This window comes from Peromyscus leucopus, chromosome X (genome assembly GCF_004664715.2).
Source record: "Peromyscus leucopus breed LL Stock chromosome X, UCI_PerLeu_2.1, whole genome shotgun sequence".
NCBI classification, from domain to species: Eukaryota; Metazoa; Chordata; class Mammalia; order Rodentia; family Cricetidae; genus Peromyscus; species Peromyscus leucopus.
The window spans coordinates 7,180,137-7,199,461 of NC_051083.1; the positions used below are offsets into that span (position 1 = coordinate 7,180,137).

The window sequence follows — 19,325 nt, forward strand, 5'->3', positions numbered from 1 at the left end:
GCGGTGGTGGTACACGCCTTTAATCCCAGCACTCGGGAGGCAGAGCCAGGTGGATCTCTGTGAGTTTGAGGCCAGCCTGGTCTCCAAAGCGAGTTCCAGGAAAGGCACAAAGCTACACAAAGAAACCTTGTCTCGAAAAAACAAAACAAAAAAATCTTTATATTTTATTTTGTTATATGTAAAAAATGAATGAATGAGTGAATGGATGAATAAAAACCTATCCAATGGAGTAAATGTGTGAGACCAAAATGAGCCATCTTAGAAATAAGACCAAAATGCTTTCACCCTAAAATTAAGGCCTAAGATTTCTCCTTTTGAGAACAGGCCAGAAGTTACTGAGACCAGTCAGTTCAGATTCCAGAAACCAGGAAGTGTAAAAGTACAGAGTCACAAGGTAGTCAGGAGGTAATGGCTGCCGGACTATGGAATGTCCTCTCCCTGGCCCCCTAGGCAACTGCTTGACCATAGAATGTCCCAACCCTAGTTTCCATAGTGACTGTGTAATCACCAGATGCCCCCATCTGGGGGGCAGCCAATGAAAAATGGTGGCGGGCAACCACTCCCTTAGAAGTAATTTCTAGAAGTCCCTACAAGCGAGCCAATCAGAATTGTACCTGTACTAGCACCCCTAAATGATGTAACCTTGTGACTTTTCCCTTTAAAAGCTGAGCTTGCAGACAGGTGGGCGCTTCCTCCAGCCTCCACTGCGTTGGATGTATTGGACGAAGTCCCTGTCTAGGCTTGTATTGCTTTTGGATATCCAGAATTACACCTTGCTTTTGCATTCCGGCATGCTCGTCTTTGGTGGTCTCTCTGGGGGTCACGATCTGGGCACAACATTTGGGGGCCCGTCCGGGATCCCCAGAGACCCCCTGCCGGGACCCCTAAGAGCTCCGGAGGTCCATCTGCACCGATCGGTAAGAGCGCTCCGTTTTCTTGTCTTTGCTTTCCTTTTCTTATCCGAAGCCGGCGGTTGAATCTGACAGGCTCACCTTGGCGGACGCGCCTGTAAGGTGACCTGGAGGAGTCGAGAGATGTCTCAACCCCTCGTCAGGACGTGGGGGGGGGCCTCAGAGGACCCCTCCTCCGTCAGAGGACTCCTGTGTGGAGTCCATCCGTTTAAGGGGACCAGGAACCAATCTTAGAGTTCTGTGGCCCCGTCTGTATGGTTTTTGGATCCGTGTACATCAACACGGGTTCCAGAGACGCTCTGTTGCACCCGGGAATCTGTTAATCTGTTAAGGCCTTGTCATTTCTTTATTGTCTGTTCTTGTGTTTGTTTTTTGTTTCTCTCCCCTTTGTTCATTAGCTTTCTAAACTAACCATGGGGACAACTCCATCTTCCCCCTTGGATTTAACCCTTGCTCACTGGCAGGACATGCGAGACACGGCGAACAACAACAGTGTGAATGTCAGGAAGCGTAAGTGGGTGAGATTTTACTCCGCAGAGTGGCCAACTCTTAATGTTGGCTGGCCGGCGGAGGGCACGTTTGATCTGGCCATTCTTCCTTTTTGTCTGCCTATCTTGTTCGTCAGTGTTATTTGTTATACCTTCATAAATGTATAAATGTGTGAGAACTGTGGCCACATGTGTGAGTGTTTTATGCCTGAGCTTGTGTGTGTATTGGGATTTGTGGGCCGATTGCCAGCCGAAGGGATGGAGACCCCTTCGGTGGTTGAACTGGCACAGACTAACCTAACATTGCTTCCTTGCTTTCTCTGACCAGAGCACAGGCAGCAGGCAGCAGAAAGCTTCCAACGAGTGCAGGCAGCGGCTGCACAGCTGCTACTTCGGGGACCCAGGGTGCTGCTGAGAGGGCTAGGTGGCCCGTGAGCATCACGGGGCCTAGATGCAGTGGGTTTGGGGCCCCGCTCGCTCAAAAAGCTGTGGAGTAGAGGCTTGGCTGCATGGGAACTAGGCATGGCTTTGTGCTAGAGCGGGCTGTGAGCACTGTGAGGCCCAGATACGGCCAGTAGGTTCTGGCTGGGCTCCTGTGTGGAGCTCAGTGTGGGGGCTGGTGGAGAACTACCTGCCCCTCCAGGGTCACAGCTGAGGAGTGGCCTACAGGTCTGTGGGCCCAGCCAGGGTGTGGAGTCATCTTCTGTCTCCATGGTGCATGCTTTCCCCCGCTTTCCCCGTCCTCCTCTTCCATGCTGTTGGGTGGGGCTCCCAAGACCTGCCCTGGGGCTAAAACCTGATCAAGGTCTGGCTCCAAGAATGGAATGTCACCAATAGTTTCTTGTCTGCGGTACAGTGCTGATACAAATTGAGAGTTATTCTTATGGTATATGCATGTATTTCTGTTCTTGTTTAAAATATTGTAACTTTACAAGATATTCTAGAGTACTGAGGGAAATCACAAGAAAGACTTTGGTAAGAGTTTCTGTTTTAAAGGAAAAAAAAGCAGAATTTGTCTAGAGTAAATGTCTGAGGGATCAAAGGAACAGACTGAGGGTACATGGAAGGTTGTAGAAGGTCAGAGGGGATGTGATGCAAACTGTTTGTTATGGTTTCTTATACCTGCAAATACTGAATTTGAAAGTTAATTCTTATTGGTTTTCATCTTAAAAATGGCTAATGATTCTGCAAACTGCTTATGTGTGTATGTATACAGGCATGTGACTTGAAAATGTAAACAAGCTTTAACTGTATGTATGTATGTATGTAACTTGGATCCAACTGTGTGTATGTGTGCAAGTAATTATTGTTTAAAAAAACGAGCTTTAAACAGCAACCACGTGGCTCCCTCCATCTTGGCTGGTGACCTCATGGGCAGCCATGTGGCTGGTAGCCATCTTTTACTAAGGTTATAAAGATCTACTCAGGTTAACACCTAATACTTATGTCTTTACCAAGTGTTCAACAGCAAGTTTCTAGAAAATTTAAATAGATGGCAACATGTTTATTTGATTAATATTAAAGCTGCACATCAATGCTTTTATTCACAGGAATATACCTTGCTCTGGCAGCCAAACTTTGCAACATAAAGGAATCATAGGAAACAGCTGAGGTTTACAAATGTATGGCAGGACTAGAGTTCCAAAAAGAGTCTAGTTGCAGTGGTGGAAGACATTTGAGAGATCTCAGTCTTTTAAGAACAGTTTTTATAGTTAAAAAACCAATGACTTAAAAAATATTGATATTTTGTTTTGGTTTCCTCAGTGAACCTGTATTTGATGCTAGAATAGCGTCAACTTAAAAGCATTGTTTTTAGGCTATTTATTGTAGGCTGTTAGAGAACATAAATAATCAGTCATAAGTAATCAAGTTTTTTAATTGCAGTCAGGGTAAGTATTACAGGGATAAGTTTACTCATTTACTCAGTCCCTTGCATATGTTTTTAGGGTTGAGCTTGAAACAAGTAATTAGTAACAAAGTTTGTCTATTCAGATATACCTGGACAGCCCTCATACTTCAGAGATCTGCAGAATATGGCATTTAAATGTTGATCTAAAAGCTTACTATATCAGACAGGCTTCCAGATCCTAGCAGTTACCCAAGGTCTCCAAAGAAGATTACGTACGAGGCACCACAACGTCTCTGCCTGAAATATGACAATGCTGACCACAGGGCAAGATGCCCCAGTGCAATGCCTGCTGCCAGGACCCAGCCCAGACTGTGGACAAGCAGTAGGACACTGGAATTGATTGCACCCTTTTGCATGACCAAGGTCAGTCTTCCATGTCCCTATTCCACAGGAAAAATACTCTGCCTTATGGACCTGATGGCGGAAGAAGATTGATACTGTTCTGACTGGTGCCTCCAATGCTGTGGAGACCTGGGTAAGGTTTGATCCCTGTAATTTATAGGATTGGAAGCTTCTTGGTCTGCACTCAGATATAGTTTATCCTTCTCAGATCTCTGACAGTACTGATGGCCAGGCTAGCTCTAACTTTGTCAGCATGGCAGCATCAACCAGATCCTTCTGCAAGGCCATAGCTAGCTTGTTAGCTCACTTTTAGGAAAATGTTCTAAGATATAAAAGTTTAAGTAAGTCATAAAGGTTCAGATATGAGTCCAAAATGAGATAAGTTTCAGACTACTCTCCTGTTCTATGGTTCAGAGCTTAACATTTAGGAGTCCTGATGAGCTGGTAGAGCAATGACTACTTACTGTTCAGTCACAAGCTCAATATTTTGGATTTGTTTTAGATGTCATCTAAATATGTCTAAATGTAAACCTAAAAGTGCCTCTCACCAGGCCAAAAATCTCTGTCCAATTTATACCTGGCTTTCTGGACAGAAGGAAAATGCACAAGCTTTTAACTCAAATCTGTAGTTGTTGTTGGGACTCAAAGGCATGAGTCCACTTCTGCTGTTTTACAGACAATATGGATTTCAGTATAGATTGGTAATACTAATGTATCTAAAACTTTTATGTCATTTTGTAAGTAGGCCTCAAAGGATCAAAAGAGTCATAAAAACCTAGACCCACTTCACAGAGGTCAAAAGGACCCCAGATAAGTATTCCTAAAGATGGTATTTTTCCTCTCTCCTGGTCTTGGGACTACTGATTTTCCTATTACTAAGGGTATGGACCTAAGGGTTCCAAATAAGTTCATAAATTTTAACCTCTGTTCCTAGTTTAAATTTGTCTCAACAGATTTCCATTTGGCTGGCAGTCACCTCCAGGTTTCAGTTGCTGACTCCACTGCTCCAGATGACTGTGAGCTCCAAACTTGCTAAAAGCTGACGTGGACCAGCCCAGCTAACATGGTTCTTCCCTGTCTGCCCCTATGGGGTCAGGCAGCTACATGCTTCTGACAAATGCCCCTTTGCCCAGTCTTTGACTAGCTTTTCAGCCTTTTGGGGCCCCCTGACATCGGCGCCCCAATGCCAGCTCGAAGCAGTTCCAGAAGAGAATACATCACCCATATACCCTGTTCAGAAAAGGCTGAAATGCTGGGTCAAAAGAAAACTCCCTGGCATAGAGACAAGATGGCTAATAATACATGGCCATTATTAGAGAGGGATACTTAGGAGCTAACTGTCCAAAACCCATGATTGGGTTCCATTAGGCACATGAGAAGGGGGAAATGTGAGACCAAAATGAGCCATCTTAGAAATAAGACCAAAATGCTTTCACCCTAAAATTAAGGCCTAAGATTTCTCCTTTTGAGAACAGGCCAGAAGTTACTGAGACCAGTCAGTTCAGATTCCAGAAACCAGGAAGTGTAAAAGTACAGAGTCACAAGGTAGTCAGGAGGTAATGGCTGCCGGACTATGGAATGTCCTCTCCCTGGCCCCCTAGGCAACTGCTTGACCATAGAATGTCCCAACCCTAGTTTCCATAGTGACTGTGTAATCACCAGATGCCCCCATCTGGGGGCAGCCAATGAAAAATGGTGGCGGGCAACCACTCCCTTAGAAGTAATTTCTAGAAGTCCCTACAAGCGAGCCAATCAGAATTGTACCTGTACTAGCACCCCTAAATGATGTAACCTTGTGACTTTTCCCTTTAAAAGCTGAGCTTGCAGACAGGTGGGCGCTTCCTCCAGCCTCCACTGCGTTGGATGTATTGGACGAAGTCCCTGCCTAGGCTTGTATTGCTTTTGGATATCCAGAATTAAACCTTGCTTTTGCATTCCGGCATGCTCGTCTTTGGTGGTCTCTCTGGGGGTCACGATCTGGGCACAACAAATGTTAACAACTGAACTGTCATTTGTACCTGCTTGGAGAGGGAAAGTCAGTTTTTTGCAATGGAGTGACACTAGGTATATCAACTATTCCAGGGCTGGCCTTGTATTCAGAAGTAATTGACCAATATATAATGGATTCCACAATTTTTGTGTGCTTTTAATTGGTTACAGTTTGGTGTTTATTTTTCTTTTGGGGTGTTGTTTTATTTTTTCTTCATTTTGTTGTTGCATTTTGTTGGGCTTTAGAGAAAGAACTTACAATTGGGTTGGTAGGAATCAGGAGAGCATCTGAAAGGATTGGAAGGGGTGGAGAACATGATCAAATATGTTTTAATTTCAATACTGTTTTAAATATTAAAAAAGAAATTACAAAAAAGTAGCCAAAAGTACAACATTCATTGATCAATAGATAAATGGAAAAAAGAAATTTTACTTCTTTGGTAAATGTATAGAAAATTAATTATTCATTTCTGGTTGTAACTTAAGACCTGCAAACAAAAATCAAATAGGAGATACCACTGTGAGACCAAAATGAGCCATCTTAGAAATAAGACCAAAATGCTTTCACCCAAAAACTAAGGCCTAGGATTTCTCCTTCTAGGAATAGGCCAATAGTTACTGAAACAAGTCAGTCCAGATTCCAGAAACCAGGAAGTGTAAAAGTACAGAGTCACAAGGTAGTCATGAGGTAATGACTGCCAAACTATAGAATGTTCTAACCCTGGTTTCCAGGGTAACTGACCATAAAAGTGTCCCCACCTGAGGGCAGCCAATGAGAAATGGTGGCGGGTAACTGCTCCATGATTTCTAGAAAGCCACTAGAAGCAAGTCAATCAGAATTGTACCCGTACTAGCACCCCTAAATGATGTAACCTTATGATTTTTCCCTTTAAAAACTGAGCTTGCAGACAGGTGGGCACTTCCTCCAGCCTCCACTGTGTTGGATGCATTGGACGAAGTCCCTGACTAGGCTTGTATTGCTTTTGGATATCCAGAATTAAACCTTGCTTTTGCATTCTGGCATGCTTGTCTTTAGTGGTCTCTCTGGGGGTCACGATCTGGGCACAACACCACCAGGTACTAAATACTGTCTACTAAATGAATAAAATGTACCACAGTAGGCATCATATGCTATTGAAGGACAGCAGAACAGAATGTGCAGCTTTGGAACATTCTTGATGCTGGTGGATATTGTTTGGATATACTGTTCTTAAAAAGCAATTTGACCAGAGGGATTTTTAGCTTACTGTAAAAATGTTCATATCTACTAGGAATTTATCCTAAGGAAATAATCCAGAAAGAAAGCAAATGCCATACATATGAAGACTGTTTTGACCTGATTTTCCTAATGTTGAAAATTCAGAAGCAATTTGGCTATTCAATGGTAGGCTCAAAAAAATTATAGTATACCCAATTGATAGACTATCAAGCATTGACTTGTAATATTGAAAAATATATTTTTATGATAAGATCTATAGATAGTAAGCAGATGATTTCCATTCACGAACATGCATTTATTGTAACTATGTAAAAATATACAGCTGTGGATAAAGACTGAAAGACAGTTGACAGGTTTGAAAATAAATATTGATTGAGGATGGTGAGATTTAGGTGTTTTATCCCCATTTTTTTTTTTTTTTTGCCAAATTTCCTGAAAAGGTTTCATTCTATCTTTAAGTGGAAAAAGAAATACAACATAATTGGCCTCATTGGTATAATATTGTAAGTATTCTATCTGTGAAAAGAAGAAACTATGACAAATGGCAGCAGGAAAGAGTGGTAACCAGAAATGTTTTGATTGACACAAATGACCACAGGAATATGGATGCTTAGACTATGTGTGGGTCCAGATCTGTAGCCATAGAAAACAGAAACAAAGCATTGAATTTGCTTCTTGCTAATTATATGTATATTTACTTACTCCCCCAAATTTTTCTCAAGTTCAGAATGCTCTGAATCATGGGTTGAATTAAATGGCACAATGATTGGCATTTTTCTTCCTCTCTGTGAAGAGAAAGATACTCTCAAATGAAAGTAGCTTCATGGCTCTAAAGAAACAGTTCAAGAACCAACACAATAGTGCTTTTACCCTGGTATTGTGAAGGGATTCCAAAATAGCTTGACCACACAGCAGCCATATCAGGCTTAGGGGCCTAGACATAGCTTCTGAGACAGGCTTATTGGCAGGCAACACCCAGATCCAGAAAAAGCCTCAAGCTGATACCACCTAGGGATCCACCCAGGGATGAGGAAATACCTAACATTCCAACCTTTAGATAAGGTGGCCAGATGTCCTTGAGTCTAATACACACCTATTTTTGTTTTACAGATACCGCTAGACAAATGTCAGCCAATCAGGGTCCTGAACCCTGAAAATCCCCTCACTCCAACCTCTGCTATGATAAAAATCCCACCCTGCCTGGGCTCAGGGCTCTCTGCTCTCACCACTACTACTATGTCAGACAAACAGAGGAATTGAGCCCTGGAGCTTGAAATAAAGGCTCTTTGCTTTTACATACCGAACTCGGTCTCCGTTGTGGTCTTTTGGGGGTCCCGAGATCTGGGCATAACAGTATCTCAGCATCTGGGCTTGGGAAGATTGTGATTCTAGGTGATTTGCTTAGTCCCCAGGGAATTGGGGGTGGAGTGGAGAGTGAAGAGAGGACACAGCAGGTAGTCTGCTACAGAGCTGGGGATGAGATGGGGCATTGGATACAGAAGAGAGGCACGAGAGTGAAGCTAGCCTACTTGTTTCCCTGGCCTGTGTGTTTGCAGGGAATGCCTGCTGGTTTTGGAGGCTGAAATAAGGGAATGAGTGGTGGGGAGGAAGGTTGGTGGAGAAGGTCAATGTGATCTGTTGGAGATAGGGGTTAGAGAGGAAAGGGAAGACCACAGCAGGTGTTCTGCTACAGAGCTGGAGATGAGACTGGGGGAGTGTGGATTTGGAGGAATGGGGGCAGAGGTCTGAAGGTGGCTTACCTGCTTCCCTTGGGGGAGTGGCCTGGGGAATGCCGCCTGGAGTTGGGGCTGAAATAAGACAGTGAGTGGTGGGAAGGAAGTTTGGAAAGATCTATGTGATCCACTGGAGATGAGGGCAGGTAGTAAAGGGAGGCTGCAGCAGGTGGCTTGTTGAAGAGCTGGGCATGTCACTGGGGTTATTGGATTTGGAGGCATGGAGGCATCTGCAATTAGCCTACTTGATTCCCTGGCCTGTGGGTTCAAGAAAACAAGGCCTTCTAAATCAACAAGACAGGACTGAGACACATAGGAACTCCCAGAGACTGAGGCAGCATGCACAGAGCCTGAACGGGTCTGCACCAGTTGAGGTCCTAGAGCTAAAAGAAGTGACACATGCCCTCATTCCTAATCCAGAAACAATCTCCAATTTGATAACACTTGCAAATAAAAATTTAATTTCCAAGGGAGTCTCACTGGGAAAATAAACTTGTCTTAAGAGTAGGCTTCATGCTCAGAAGTAGATGACCAACAGAAAACAAACTCAAAGGCATCTTTGGAGATTCTTTGTCTCATAATGTAACGCCAGAGCTCCTTCTTTTTTAAAATTTACCTTATTATTTTTATTTTATTTATTGTGGTTGATATTTTGTGTATTTGAATAAACTTATATGAGGGTCAGAGAATAGAACAGCCACTAGATTAGACATAAAGGCCAAAAAATGGTGGCACACACCTTTAATCCCAGCACTTGAGATCTCATGTCTTGCTTGAGAAAGACACATGTCTTTAATCCCAGGAAGTGATGGCAGGAAGCAGAAAGGTATATAAGGCATGAGGACCAGGAACTAGAGGCTTTTTAAGCTTTTAGCTTTTTAGCAGCCGTCCAGCTGAGGTCAATTTGGATGAGGACTCAGAGGCTTCCAGTCTGAGGAAACAGGATCGGTTGAGAAGTTGGCGAGGTGAGGTTGGCTGTGGTTTATTCTGTCTCTCTGATCTCTCAGCTATCACCTCAATACCTGACTCCTGAGTTTTTTTTATTTAATAAGACCATTTAGAAGTTTAATAAGACCATTAGAAGTTTAATAAGGCCATTAGAAGAATAGTGTTACAATTTATATATAATTTTCTTCTCACTTTTTACTGTACAAATTCTTTGCATTTACATTTTGGCTTCCAGTTTAGTGCTTTATAGGACTCTTGAATGTGCAAAGGAATGGGTCTCTGTTTCTTGGGCTCTTTTTCTTCCTTTTGTTTTGTCCAGTTCTGATGTGTTCGTTTTTGTTTTATCATATCACATTACATTATAATCCCATAGAAGCCTGTTTGTTTTCTTTTTTTTATTAAGAGATTTTCTACTCATTTTACATACCAACCACAGCTTCCTCTGTCCTCCCTCCTCCCATCTGTTTGTTTTCTAATGAGAGACAGAAAGGAGTTAGATCCAGGTAAGGGAGGATGGGCAGGAACTGGAAGAAATAGAAGAAAGGGAAGCCATAATCAGGATGCATTATATGAGAAAACATCTATTTTCAATAAGAAGAAAATACAAATTATCAAAGTGAACAAATCTTGCATAGTGTCTACTACATTAAACTCTTTGAGTTTCCCTATTTTGCAAAGAAAAATATCTCCAAATCTAGTGATCAAAATGACTTTTCTGCATTTTGATTTTTAAGAAGTGATGTTGTAATTTTTTTTTTTTTTTTTTTTTTGGTTTTTCGAGACAGGGTTTCTCTGTGTAGCTTTGCGCCTTTCCTGGAGCTCACTTGGTAGCCCAGGCTGGCCTCGAACTCACAGAGATCCGCCTGGCTCTGCCTCCCGAGTGCTGGGATTAAAGGCGTGCGCCACCAACGCCCGGCTTGATGTTGTAATTTTTAAGAGTCCATAGGTGTTTTAGTAGTGATCTCAATATCCAATCAAATGTCACAGCTCCTTTCAGCTGTGTACATTATCTAAGGAAGATCCAGCCTGGGCCAGAGGATATAACAATATTGTAATATTTTGTCTTATTTCACTTAGTGGAAATAGATTGGACATTGTTGTTACAATATCTGGCATTTTAACAGACATTACAGGAAACCTGGGAGTGTGCTGAGCAGCACTTATAAATTTTGAGAGGACAGAAATAATCCATTTTCTGGGAAGTACTCACAAACATACAATGGGCCAGTCTTCTTAATGATGTGTTAATGAAGTGGCTGCAAAGGCCTACTGCTGCCTGCCAGACTGAGAGGGCAGTGGCCTCTCATGCACTCTCTTGTTTTTATGTTTTCGTTTCCCTCTTCCTGTTGCTGTGGATGGGAACAGCATCTCTCACATGCTAGGCAAATGTTCTACCTCTGAGTGACCCTAGTAGGCCCTTCACCTTTCAAGGAGAAAGAATGCCCCTGCTTACTGTGTCACTAGTATTTTCTTCTCTACTTCCCTTCAGGCTCTGACTTCTCTGTGTAGCTATAGAGTATCTCCCTCCAAAACTGAGCATGGGAACAAATGTCCCCCCTGCTCTAGGGACCAGTCAACCTAAAGAGGAGTCTACTTTCTTATCTCGTATTAGGATGGACTGAGTGACTTATTGATTTAGATAAGGTCTTATTGTGTAGCCAAGGCCTTGATCTCATGATCATCCTGCCTCTGCCTCCCCAGTGCTGGGATTATAGTTGTACACCATCATGCTTGGCTAGTCTATATATTTATTATCCACCTCTTAAAACCCCATCCATTTTGCCCAGTTAAAGTGTTTATGATACTTTCACTTGTAAATGTTTAGTGAATGTCAGTAATTTTTACAAAGAAAATTATAATATTAAGGGACAAAAGTTACAATCTTTATGAATAGCAACTCATCTTATAAAATGAAATATTCTTCCTACTTTTAGATTTCTTTTAGAAATAATTTATTGTCAATCCTGAATCTACATTTGCCTCCAAAACAAATTTTCAAATAGCAAGGTTCTTTTGAATATTTAAAAGCAGATATAATAATTATATCTAAAAATTACAAGAGTGAGAATATTAATTTGAATGCTGGCTATATTTTCACATATAGAAATAATGATAGTTATAAGGACACTTTCTCACACAATGCCACCCACTACCCCCAGGCTAATAGCCATGTGATAGTTCTTAAAAAACAGGTGGTATCAATTGTTAGTTCAGAATATTCAGGCTTAGACTTGTTCTTAAATCTTTAGCATACATTTATCAACACTTAAACTCAAACCATACAGTAATGGGAATGTGTGACACTACCTGCTTTATTTGGAACACAAAGTCATACACATATCCACTTGCAATGTCTGCATTTTCCCTGCTTAACTAGACTGTAAAGCCCATCCATATTTTATTGAAAATACTAATATTTTTAGTCAAGCAGCTCAACATAACACATGGTATTTAATATGTTGACATTATGGAAAAGGCCCTTCTAAGTTAGCTTTCCAAGTGAAAAGGATATCTGTAAACCTTTCCTTCTTGATCTCTCACAGAGACTAGAAGAAATGAGAAGACAATAAGGTGTTATTCTCTGGATTTATCACAGAATTTATTCCAAATATTTGACTAAACTTGTGATAATTTTAAATTGGGAATGCTTTGATTGTGTTTCTATTTTTTAATTGAAAATAGATTTCTTTTCATACAATATATTCTGATGGTGATTTTCCTTTCCCCAACTCCTCCCAGATCCTCCCCAACCTCCACTCCTATCCAAATCCACACCCTTTCTTTCTCTTTCTTTAAAATACAGACACCTAGATAAAATAAAAATACACAAATAAGAATAGGACAAAACAAACAAACAAATGGAAGAGAAAGAGCCAAGGAAAAGGTGCAAGAAACATATAGATGCAGTGACACACATATTTTACAGGTCTTTTGTGCACATATTATGGTTTCTGGTTTTGTGTGTTTTTATGGACTTGTGTGGGGGTTTTTTTTGTTTGTTTTGTTTTGTTTTGTTTTGTTTTTTTGAGACAGGGTTTCTCTGTGTAACTTTGCGCCTTTCCTGGAACTTACTCGGTAAACCAGGCAGGCCTGGAACTCACAGAGATCCACCTGCCTCTGCCTCCCAAATGCTGGGATTAAAGGCGTGTGCCACCACTGCCTGGCAGACTTATGATTTTTTTTTAATAGTAAAAAAAACTACAGGTATTTTGTTTGTATGGATAATGTGTTCAGTGATTAAAGATTTAATTTGTTTTGTGTGAGATTCTCTTTTGCCTACTAATTGTCTTGTATCCTGCACCAGGCTGATATCTGAACACATTCCATTTGATCTGCTTTTTCAGATATTATACAGGATGAGAAAGTGTGATTTTTTTAGTATAACCTTTTGTTTTCTGAGTTAGTCGATTTTTAGTTAGCAAGACACCCATGAAAATCAAATTGTAAGAAGGAATGGTTATAGTTCATAATGCAGAGATTTTAGTCCATGCGTATATGGTTCCATTGCCTTTGGACCTGTGGTTATGCAGCACACTATAGTGGTTACCCAAACTGGAGGAAACTGCTCTTCTCATGGACACTGAGAAATATACAGAAGAAGATATTTGTATTCCATAATCCCCTCCTATGTGCACATTCCTAGTGACCTGAAACCTATGAGGCACCATCTCCTAAAGGCTCCATCATCTTATAGTGCCACATTCTGGGAGCCAAACCATTGGAGGACACTAATCTAAACTATAAATTTTGGTCACTTGTCTTGATAAAATTTTATGCTTCATAATGTAAGCCCCCCACCCCACTCTTTGCACAGAGTTGCAAGTTGCTCATATTTTGCCTCATCTATTTTTCTGTCTGTGTTTCTCTTTCTGTTTTCTCTCTCACTCTCGGTCTCTCTACCCCATTCCCATTATTTTTCTTTGTTAGTCAGGGTTCTCCAGAGGAACAGAACCAAGAAATTTTTTAAGAGAAATTCTGCTTGCACTGTAAGGACTGTGTAGTCCAGAAATGGCTGATTGTACACTGGGGAAGTAGAGAACTCACTCACAAAGAAAAGGGGCTTGCTTCCATACACACTGGCTTCCTCTTCAAACCTTTTCCACTTGGGCTCTCAGCCTGCTGGATGGTGTCACCCCATGCAAGGCATGTCTCTCCTCTTCAGTTGCTGTCCTACATATCAATAATCTCTGGAAATGGTGCCACAGAGGTACACTTGGCTAGCCTTAGATTCCATTTCATTCAGGTAAACTGATGAAAATTTACCTGGATGAAATTTTCCTAATCACAGTAAAACAATCTGAAATTAGAAAATCAATGCTAATATAACATTCAAATTATCACAGTTGTTCCAATAATGACCTTCAGTGCTACTTTGGTTTGTTTTGAAATCCTGATTATATTTTGTGTTGCACATTGCTTTTGGTCATTGTGTCCTCTTAGTCACCTTTGGTCTGGAATAGTTCCTCAGCATGCTTTGGTCTGTTGTCTCTGTGTCATATAGCAGAGTACATGCCAGTTCGTTGATAGGCTGTCCAAAACATTGGTCAGAATGTCTGCCAGTTATGTTGGATTAGAGAGGCACGTGATAATGTTGGTCACAATTTTGGTGATGTTAGACTTTGACTATTCAGTTAAATTGCTATCTTGCAGGTTTGTCAACTTTAAAGTCATCATTTTCTCTCTTTGAAGAAAAAAAGTAATTTTGAAAAGATATTTTGAAGCTGTGTAAGTGGCCTATTCCTCATCGAAATTTCAACAAATTGGGATTTCTAAATGACCCTTAAAATTGGAGTCCAATTTTGAGTATTGAGAATGGCTATTTCATTTTAAAATATGCTTTTATTTTTAACACACACATGGTGATTTTACATAATTATGGGGTACAGTGTGACATTTCAATACATGTGTACAATGTGTAATGATCAAATCAGGGTAATTAGTGTATCTATTACCTCAGGCATATAATTATTGAGTGATAGAAACATTCAAAATCTTCTCTCCTAGCTAATTAAAGCTATTCAATTAACTATTATTATATACTGTTCTATTACTGTGCTATTATTATGTTGTTTTTACTATCCAACTGCTCCTCTGTATCCACTAACCATCTTCAATTTCTCTGTATATTTTACGTAGTCTGGTAGCTACTAGTCTACTCTTTACTGCTTTGTGTTGAACTTTGTAGCTTATGCAATGCATGGTATTTGTCTTTCTTTTCCATTTGTGTTGTTGTCAATTAAATAATTTCATTCCTTTTTATAAGTAAGTAATATTCCATTATTTATATGTACCACAAATTCTTTATTCATTCATCCATCTGTAGGCATATAGCATAGTTCTGTAAGCTTGCTATTGTGGAGAGTACTGCAGTAAACATGTGAATAAAGGTGTCTTTCCAGCATACTAATTTCATGTGGACATTGTGGCACATGTCTTTAATCTTAACACTCAAGAGGCTGAGACAGGAGTATCATGAGTATAAGGCCAGTCTCTTTAGGGCCCTGGCCCCCCACTGTGAGTAGCTGCCATCTTGCTTGCCAACCTCGACCAGATGCCCTCCCTATGCTGATTCCTTATCAGTTTCCTTCTTACTGAACACTCACTGGAGGTTCTTTGTTCATGTATCCTGCATTTGGTGTAAACAGCTTAGATGCAAAAATGTAGAACATTGGGTAGCAAACTTCTGCCCTCCGGGGTTCCTCCATTGTGCTGTAAGCCTATATTTAAGGTTTTCTCCCTCTTTCAATAAACGGCATTCTGCATTCTGCTGGGGTAAATGACCCGCTGTCTCTTGTCTCCGTTTTTTGATCCATAGCCCCTTGCTTGGACATGGTGAATGGGTGGTGGTAGCACAGGCACTACTGCAACAAATGGAGTTTCTACCGAGATCTGAGAAAGAAGGGACATCGCTGATGGACACCCAAAAGGTAAGGCTGGCCAGCATTTTAAAGAAAAAATAAAAGGTAAGGATGAATTGTCATGGGTGCAAATAGGGCACCACCATGGTTAAGAAAGGGCAAGACAGCTAAAGATTTTAAATAACAAGGAAATCTTCCCAATAGAGAAGAGGAAAGAAAAGGAAATTTCCCGTTAGAAAAGGGAGAAAAATTTTAATCAAGTAAAAAAGATTTTCCCGATAAAAAGGGGAAAAAATTTGAAACTAGGCCTAAAGATTGGGGCCCTGTAGAGGAAGGATGAAAAAAAGAGAAAAGCCTGCTGTGGATATCACTCTATATAAATAAAACATTGATGGCCAGTGACCAGACAGGAAGTATAGGCGGGACAAGGAGAGAGGAGAATTGAGGAAACAGGAAGAAGGAGGGAGAGACACTGCAGCCACCGCCAGGATAAGCAGCATATAAAGACGCCAGTAAGCCACCAGCCATGTGGCAAGGTATAGATTTATAGAAATGGGTTCATTTAAGATATAAGAACAGTTAGCAATATAAGTCTCTGTGTTTACTTGGTTGGGTCTGAGTGGCTGTGGGACTGGCGGGTGACAAAGATTTGTCCTGACTGTGGGCAAGGCAGGAAAACTCTAACTACAAATGGCGCCCAACGTGTTGGCAAGAGTTTCCACCTAAAACCTGAGTAAAAAGATTCTAAAACAGAGCTAAAAACAGTTTCTAGTTGTCTTTTTCAAGTTAGCGGCAGAGTGCGTGTTTGAGCTACTAGCTACTATGGCGGGTTCCTGATGTGGGCGCTTGACCTGCAGTATGGCGGGAATGAGGCCTCTACAAGTAACACATTAAGCTGCGTGGTGGATTTAGCCTTTGCTAGTACAAAACAAAAAGAGATTTCTGGGCTACACACTGCCTTGGTAGAAGCATAGACCCACTATTTCTGAGAGTTGATGGCTCCCAGAGCTGGCAGAAAACGTACCACCGCCATGTTGGGAAGCTGAAGTGGGCGGAGCCAGCAGCCACAGTGCCAGTGCTGTTTCAGGCTTAAAAGGCTGAAGTTTAAAGCAATGGGCTCAAGGTAATATAAAAAAATAAGCCACGTAAAGATGGCTACCACACAGAGAATCTGGATTATGTTCTCTTTGATATTCGTAACTGAAGAAAAACATTTGATTACGAAAGCTGTTGAGTTATGCCAAAATGTATATTTTAAAGGTACCTTGACTTCAAAATTTGGATATAAGGATATGTTACTTTGGAAAAGAGGTTCTGCTTTTGTTTCCACAGAAAGCCAGAAGCTATGGATTTGTTCCAGATTAAGATACATCAGGTTTGACCAGCCAAGACCCCCTGAAAGGTCTCCGATGACACCATGGCCCAGATAATCTAACATCCAGAGCGTTTTCAAGGCAACTGGTTCACACAATACAGCCTCATGGACTACCCCATAGACCTAAAATTTTCTTTGCGTCCCCATAAGATACAGCATCCCCCTCCAGCAGGAAGTAGTAAGAGATGCTATGCCCAAATTCCCAAATATACCAAGCTGGCTTTAGAGGTGGAATTGGCTCACTCCCCCTTTAAACCCAGACATATTGCTTTAAAAAAAAATGGTTAAAAGATTCTTGTGTCCCAAATCAGAAGAGCCCTCTGGTGTGGGACAGAGAAAAACCAATATTTTTATTTAAAACAGGTTGATTATAAATGTGATCTCTTTCTAAAAAAGAAAAGGGGATATGATATAGATATATAGGAGGATATAGAGATGATAAGATAAACGGGTAGATTAATGAACGTACATTTAAAGAACAACTTGTTTAAAATGTTTTACATTGGTATAAATTTTAGTTTATTGATACAAACTTGAAGTTAATTTTGTTATACTGTATATATATATTTCTATTCTTGTTTGAAGTATTATGTTTATGTAACTCATTTAAAATTGTAATGGATAATTAAGAAATAGATTAATAATTAGTCATCTATGATAATCATATTTGTAGCCATGTTAGTTAACTCTTCTAGGTATACATAGATATATTTCAGATAGATAGGTAATCTTCAAACACTTCATAGACCTAGAGAATATGGCATTTAAATAACTTAGAATTCTGTTAACATGAGACACAATTGCTCCTGGCTGCACCAATTTGATCCCGAGAGAATGTTGGGCTTCTAAGACATTTCCATTTGGAAGTTTGTCTTCTTGGCACAAAATGGCCTACTGGGCAAAGAACTGCCCTTGCCTTGATGGCTGACAGTACAAATGCAATGCTGTCCTTTCTGGACAAGCGGGACACAAGGAAAGCGACCACTGTACTCTGCCAAGACAGGGTAAGATAGTCTTTCAGAATTCCTGCTTCTGAAAATGGTCTGTCAGATACTCTAGGCCTGTAGCCAATTTGAATGCACCAACAATGCTGAGAAACATTAGGTGACTGTCCAGGCTGCCAGCTGTCTTGGTCTACTCTTGCAAGATTCCTGAAAGTTGCTTGCATCCATCTACCATTTCTCTGGTACCATTATGTTCCTTCTGACATCTTTGATGTGGTTAAAGACTAGATAGTTGTAATTTCCTCAGTTATGATAAAAGATAAGGTAGATATAAAACCTTAAACTCACAAATATAAGATAGATAGGACATCTTCTTTAATATTGTAACTGCAATTCTTGCTCGATAATTGTTTTGTTATATGTAATTTTATCATGTTAAAGTTAAAACCTTCCTTTTTAAAAAAAGAAGAAAAGGGGAAGTGCTGTGGATATCACTCTATATAAATAAAACACTGATGGTCAGTGACCAGACAGGAAGTATAGGTGGGACAAGGAGAGAGGAGAATTGGGGAAACAGGAAGAAGGAGAGAGAGACACTGCAGCCACCGCCAGGATAAGCAGCATGTAAAGACACTGGTAAGCCACCAGCCATGTGGCAAGGTATAGATTTATGGAAATGGATTAATTTAAGATATAAGAACAGTTAGCAAGAAGCCTGCCACGGCCATACAGTTTGTAAGCAATATAAGTCTCTGTGTTTATTTGGTTGGGTCTGAGTGGCTGTGGGACTGGCGGGTGACAAAGATTTGTCCTGACTGTGGGCAAGGCAGGAAAACTCTAGCTACAAAAGCCTCTTCCCAGTGGTAATGGAGGAAGAAAAGGCTCTTTCCAATTTTAGAATTTTCAGGATAGCTGAAACTCTGAGCTCTTTCTGCCTGCCAGCACAGAGCAGCAGCATCTGAATTACAAAGAATCAGCAGGTTGGCCTCATTGCTGCTGGCTGAACAAGCTAGCAAGCCCAGAGGTTCAAGTTTTGCATATTTTGATTTAAATGTTTTTTTTTATTTTTTTCCTCAGAGTGGGAATAACTCAATATTTAGGATCCCTTCATGGGAAATGTTTTCCTATTTTTCCCTTATGGTGGGAATAACTCATTATTAGGTAAGCCCTTCATGGGAGTAAGAGGAAGTTTAAACAGAAATGCACATGTGCAGGCCTGCACAGTGGATAAATGCACATGCTGCAGCAGCAAGCAAGATGGCCCGGAACAGCAGGTGGGCAGGTATGCGCAGGCGGGAGGTGTAGCTGCGAGACTGACAAGGGGAACGGACTCGCAGGTGGGCAATCCAGGAGAGGGACTAGTGCTAAAAGTTTAAATGGGCCCAACTTCTGGTAAAATATGGTTTCGGTCAGGACATAGAATGCTAAGTCAATGCTGTTTGAATAAATGATGTTCTGTTCTTTTGATTGTCTTAATAAACGTTTGGATGAATGGTTGATTTTCATGGTAGATAAACTAGAGAAACAGGATTCATAATTTTGAACTATATATTAGGTATGCTCTTGTCTGTTGACCATTACTGGAAATTTGGCTCTGCTCTTTAAGTTG

The 19,325-nt window shown here is 40.9% G+C and overlaps 1 pseudogene; it reads left to right on the forward strand.

Annotated features, from left to right (window-relative positions):
- Positions 1-1,324: 1,324 nt before the first annotated feature.
- The window catches only part of LOC114680955, a 71,800-nt pseudogene continuing 53,799 nt past the window's right edge, over positions 1,325-19,325 (forward strand).